A 6,000-nucleotide genomic window follows, 5' to 3' on the forward strand; every position below is an offset into this window, starting at 1 on the left:
AGGTTTAATAAAATGTTAAGAACTATGTTAAAACGAGTAGTGTCTAAGGATGGGAAGGACTGGGACCTCCTTTGCCCTATCTTATGTTTGCAGTGCGAGAAGTGCCCCAGGCCTTTACTGGGTTCTCGCCCTTCGATCTTGTATATGGCAGACATCCACGTGGTCTGTTGGATATAGCCAAAGAGGCGTGGGAACAACAACCCACACCATATAAAAGCGTTATTGAATATGTTACCCAGATGCAGGAACGTATGGAAACCATGCTGCCGCCATTAAAGGAACACATGGAGGCAGCTCAGCAAGCTCAAAGTCGGGTGTATAATCGGCAGGCACGGTCCAGATCTTTAACCCGGGAGATCGGGTTTTGGTTCTGGTACCGACAGTGGACAGTAGGTTACTGGCTAGGTGGCAGGGACCCTACGAGGTACTTGAAAAGGTTGGAGAAGTAAACTACAAGGTACACAAGCTAGGGCGGCGGAAGCTGGAGCAGGTGTACCATGTGAATTTGCTCAAACCGTGGGAGGATAGGGAGACCAGTACTGACGATAACCCGCGGCCGAGTTTTCTAGCAGGAGAGGTACAGGCTCCTCAGTCTTATGTAAGGGAAGCGGTTGCCACAGTGAAGATTGCTGACAGCCTCTCCTCTAAACATGCTCAGGAGACCATGGAGTTCGTTAGTCGGAACACGGATGTGTTCTCGGACCTCCCCGGACGCACTTCCATAATCCAGCATGACATTGTCACTGAGCCTCAGGCCAAAATCCGGTTGAAGCCATACCAGGTACCCGAGGCTCGGCGACAAGCCATCTCAGAGGAAGTGCAGCTAATGTTGCAACTAGACATCATTGAGGAGTCCAAAAGCGAGTGGGCCAGTCCTATAGTCTTAATAACAAAGCCGGACGGGTCATTGTGATTCTGTATCGATTTCCGAAAAATAAACAAAATCTCCCAAGTTCGATGCGTATCCCATACCCTGGGTAGATGAGCTGATTGGTTAGGACAAGCCCGGTATTTTTCTGTTTTGGACCTCACCAAAGGGTACTGGCAGGTACCCTTAACAGAGGCTGTCAAAGAGAAAATGGCCTTCATCCCACCGGAGGGGCTGTATCAATATAAGGTGTTACCCTTTGGTCTGCATGGCGCCCCCCGCCACTTTACAAAGGCTAATGGACATTGTGCTGCGACCACATCGTTGGTACGCTTCGGCTTACCTGGACGATATTGTCATGCACAGTACTGACTGGGAAAATCACCTGCCCAAAGTGCATGCTGTAGTGGACTCCCTTAGGAAGGCTGGACTAACCGCTACCCCAAAAAATGTGTGATAGGGTTAGAAGAGACTAAGTACCTGGGGTATGTCATTGGGCGCGGAGTCATCAAACCCCAAGTAAACAAAATAGAGGCGATAAGAAATTGGCCCGACCTGTCACCACTAAACAAGTAAAGTCATTTTCAGGAATGATAGGCTATTACATGAGATTTGTTCCCCACTTTGCTACTGTAGCCACGCCATTGACAGGGTTATTGAAGAGACGCAAGTCAGTGATGGTTCACTGGAATGACCGGGTGGAAGAGGCTTTCTCCACTTTGAAGTCGGCCCTGTGTGGGTTCCCTGATTTTGGTGACGCCCGAGTTCAAGCAGGAATTCATAGTACAGACAGACGCCTCCGAAGTAGGCCTCGGTGCTGTACTGTCTCAGGAAGTCAAAGGAGAGGAGCATCCCGTTGTCTTTTTAAGCCGCAAGCTCACCACAGCCGAGACCAGGTACAGTATAGTGGAGAGAGACTGCCTGGCCATCAAGTGGGCACTCGAGTCTCTCCGCTACTATTTGTTGGGGAGAAAGTTCCGCCTGGTGGCTGACCACTGCCCTCTCAAGTGGATGAGCCAGGCCAAAGAGAGGAATGCCCGAGTCACCAGGTGACCTGAGGACTTGATGCCTGTATTATCCTCTTCTATCTGGACATCTGGTATCTAAAGCCTGCAAGCCTGAAGTGACCGCTTCCTCTACTGACACTCCGCACTGTGTGAATAGTGAGGTTTCTGAACTGAAACTGGCGAGACCATTCCTTGTTTTGATAAAGTGTCCTGCTTGTCCCAGCATTAGTTTACGGGATTCGGACGCAGGGACCTAACTTTGTGTGTGACCCTGCTTTACCACTGCAGTACACAGATCTGGAGTATTGCGTCTTGTAAAACCAAATATTAGGGTTTGGGTCTCTTATGTTGGAACCTGGTTTAGTGTGTTGCTGATTTACTGTCACGTAGCACATTTTTTTAGGTCCTAGAGGCGATAAGAAATTGGCCTGCACTTGTTCGTTTGTCTATGTTTGTAAGGGGTTCCTTTCTCCCGGTTTATGGGAGTTCTTATCTAGTATAATTAAAAGCTAAGTTTTATTATGTTACTGCTCCCCTTTTTTTGATTTTCTGTAAATTACACTTTCGAGCAGTACCCAGGGAGAGGTGCGAACGCCCTATTCTCTCCTGGAGAGACAGCCATTTTTTCTCTGTTTGGTTCCTGTCCTTACAGAACTTTAAGTTCTCTGTGGAACACAGGGCAGGCCGGATGCAGGGAAACGCGGATGCCCTGTCCCGGGTATACTGTATGGCATGTGTTCACCCCCTCAGGGTTGAACAAAGGGGGGAGGTATGTAAGAAGGTACAAGGAATCATTGTGGATGATAGGTACTTGTCACTGAGGTTCCTAGCCTCGGTGGAGTAAGAGCCGGTTTTTATGTGTCAGCAGCAGTTGCTGTTTGACACCTTGGTACTTAGCATGGCTGTAATAGCTGATCCGGGACGGCTCTTACTGGGAGTAGTCAAAGTGCCAGGTGGGTGACTACTCTCCATGTTCCAGGCCGGGTTTTGCCAGGCATAAAAACCACCCAGCACTGCCAGGTGAAGAGGATTACCTCCGTCTGACAGTGGAGCTCAGGAGGTCTGTGTTGGGATCCGCGGCTTGAGCAGGGCTGGAGGGCTCAGACCCCTGTGAGGGCGAACAGGCCGCCTAACGCCTGCCTGTGGACTTGACAAAGCAGAACTTCCAACATAGTGTACTTCACCCAGGAGAAAAGGTGACTGTTTTGTAAATGAACTTTTCATGTGTGTGAACGATCACCAAGCAACTTGCGTTTTTGTTTTGCTTTCACATTTGATTAAACACTGATGTTTTGATCCAAGAACTTGTACTTTGCCTCTGTGCTGCACCCGCTAATCCTAACTATCAGAGCGAAATCCCCGCAAGGTATATGATGGATGTTATATACAGGTACAGGATGTTATATCCACGTACAGTGCCTTGCAAAAGTATTCACCCCCCTTGACTTTTTTCGGGTTTTGTTACATTACAGCCTTAAATTCAATGTTTTGTTAATCTGAATTGTATGTGATGGATCAGAACACAATAGTCTAAGTCGGTAAAGTGAGATGAGAAAAATATATAAATAAAACTATTGTTTAGAAATAGAAAACAGAACATTGGCATGTGCGTATGTATTCACCCCCTTTGTTAGGAAGCCCATAAAAAGCTCTGGTGCAACCAATTACCTTCAGAAGTCACATAATTAGTGAAATGATGTCCACCTATGTGCAATCTAAGTGTCACATGATCTGCCATTACATATACACACTTTTTTGAAAGGCCCCAGAGGCTGCAACACCTAAGCAAGAGGCACCACTAACTAAACACTGCCATGAAGACCAAGGAACTCTCCAAACAAGTAAGGGACAATGTTGTTGAGAAGTATAGGTCAGGGTTAGGGTATAAAAAAATATCCAAATCTTTGATGATTCCCAGGAGCACCATCAAATCTATCTGTACATAGGACGACAATAAGCCGCACGCTCCATAGAGTTGGGCTTTATTGCAGAGTGGCCAGAAGAAAGCCATTACTTTCAGCTAAAAACAAAAAGGCACGTTGTGAGTTTGTGAAAAGGCATGTGGGAGACTCCCAAAATGTATGGAGGAAGGTGCTCTGGTCTGATGGGACTAAAATTGAACTTTTCGGCCAAAGAAAACGCAATGTCTGGCGAAAACCCAACACATCACATCACCCAAAGAACACCATCCTCACAGTGAGACATGGTGGTGGCAGCATCATGTTGTGGGGATATTTTTCAGCAGCCGGGGCTGGGAAACTGGTCAGAGTTGAGGGAAAGATGGATGGTGCTAAATACAGGGATATTCTTGAGCAAAACCTGTCCCACTCTGTGTGTGATTTGAGGCTAGGACGGAGGTTCACCTTCCAGCAGGACAATGACCCCAAACACACGGCTAAAGCAACACTTGAGTGGTTTAAGGGGAACCATGTAAATGTGTTGGAATGGCCAAGTCAAAGCCCAGATCTCAATCCAATAGAAAATCTGTGGTCAGACTTAAAGATTGCTGTTCACAAGCGCAAACCATCCAACCTGAAGGAGCTGGAGCAGTTTTGCAAGGAGGAATGGGCAAAAATCCCAGTGGTAAGATGTGGCAAGCTCATAGAGACTTATCCAAAGCGACTTGGAGCTGTGATTGCCGCAAAAGGTGGCTCTACAAAGTATTGACTTTAGGGGGGTGAATATTTATGCACATTGACTTTTTCTTTTATTTTGTCCGATTTGTTGTTTGCTTCACAATAAATACAAACAAACATCTTCAAAGTTGTGGGCATGTTCTGTAAATGAAATGATGCAAATCCTCAAACAATCCATGTTAATTCCAGGATGTGAGGCACCAAAATACGGAAAAAGTCAAGGGGGATGAATACTTTTGCAAGCCACTGTATGTGACGGGTGTTATATACGAGTATGTGACGGGTGTTATATATATACGGGTATTATATATATACGGGTATGTGACGGGTGTTATATATACGGGTATGTGACGGGTGTTATATATACGGGTATGTGACGGGTGTTATATATACGGGTATGTGACGGGTGTTATATATACGGGTATGTGACGGGTGTTATATATACGGGTATGTGACGGGTGTTATATATACGGGTATGTGACGGGTGTTATATATACGGGTATGTGACGGGTGTTATATATACGGGTATGTGACGGGTGTTATATATACGGGTATGTGACGGGTGTTATATATACGGGTATGTGACGGGTGTTATATATACGGGTATGTGACGGGTGTTATATACTGGTATACCCTGGATGTACACAGACTGTATATGATGTATGGGGAATACACAGCTATACTCGGAGCCCTGTGTGCCATGTGTACAGTTACAATAGCCAGACAGACAGTTCTGTAAGTGGAGCCTCGTCGTCGCCGGTGATGGAGGGAGCGGCCCCCACCCCCCACGACGAGACTCTGCACCTGGGCAGTAGGAGATATAAGGGGGAGGGGGAAGACACGTTAATCCCTCCTCCCCGAACCAGACCAGGCGGGAAACATAGCCCCGTTCTATCAGACAGCTCAGCGCTCACCTGCCAGTTTAAGCTTTGTGCGGCCTACAAGGCGTCCTAGCGCGCTCTCCGTCTCACAGGCCTCAGTCCCCCACAGGGCAGCGACTCTGGCCAAGGCTGGCGGCGGCCCGTCCAAGCTGACACTCTCCCTTCTCTTGGCCGCCACCGCCTTAACTCCTCGTCCCGTTTCCCCCTCTGGCGCTAGGTAGTTGGTGCGCGCCGTCAGCGGCAGACTCTGCCTGCGTGTGTGCGTTTACAGGCCTAGGCGCTCGGAATCTTCCACTTCTCAATGGCGAAGGGGAGGACAGCGCATCAGTTTGTTTGTGTCCCACAATGCAGCGCGACTGAGAGAGGGGGGGGGGAGAAGAGTGACGCGACAAAGAGGGCGGTGACTGTCTGGCTCACACGGTTGCCTAGATACAGCATCGAGTCTTTAGTGGAGCCCTAAAACAGACTTTCGGTACCTCACAGTATGCGACCTTCTATATACGTCACCCCACAGTAGTATGTCCGCATATGGGTGACCTCACTGTATAAAATAGATCACGTCCCCACCCTATAGTATGAGGTCCTTACTACTTATATATAGGTCACCC

At 47.9% G+C, this 6,000-nt stretch overlaps 1 protein-coding gene across 2 annotated transcripts in view; it reads right to left on the minus strand.

Moving 5' to 3' along the window:
* Positions 1-5,728, minus strand: part of ZBTB44 (zinc finger and BTB domain containing 44) — a 41,702-nt gene extending 35,974 nt beyond the window's left edge. For both annotated transcript variants that reach the window (XM_040432121.1, XM_040432130.1), the window contains exon 1: positions 5,426-5,728. The gene's annotated coding sequence lies outside the window, so the exon portion shown is untranslated. The remainder of the gene's footprint in view (positions 1-5,425) is intronic.
* Positions 5,729-6,000: the final 272 nt, after the last annotated feature.

Source organism: Bufo bufo, chromosome 1 (genome assembly GCF_905171765.1).
Source record: "Bufo bufo chromosome 1, aBufBuf1.1, whole genome shotgun sequence".
In the NCBI taxonomy this organism is placed as follows: domain Eukaryota; kingdom Metazoa; phylum Chordata; class Amphibia; order Anura; family Bufonidae; genus Bufo; species Bufo bufo.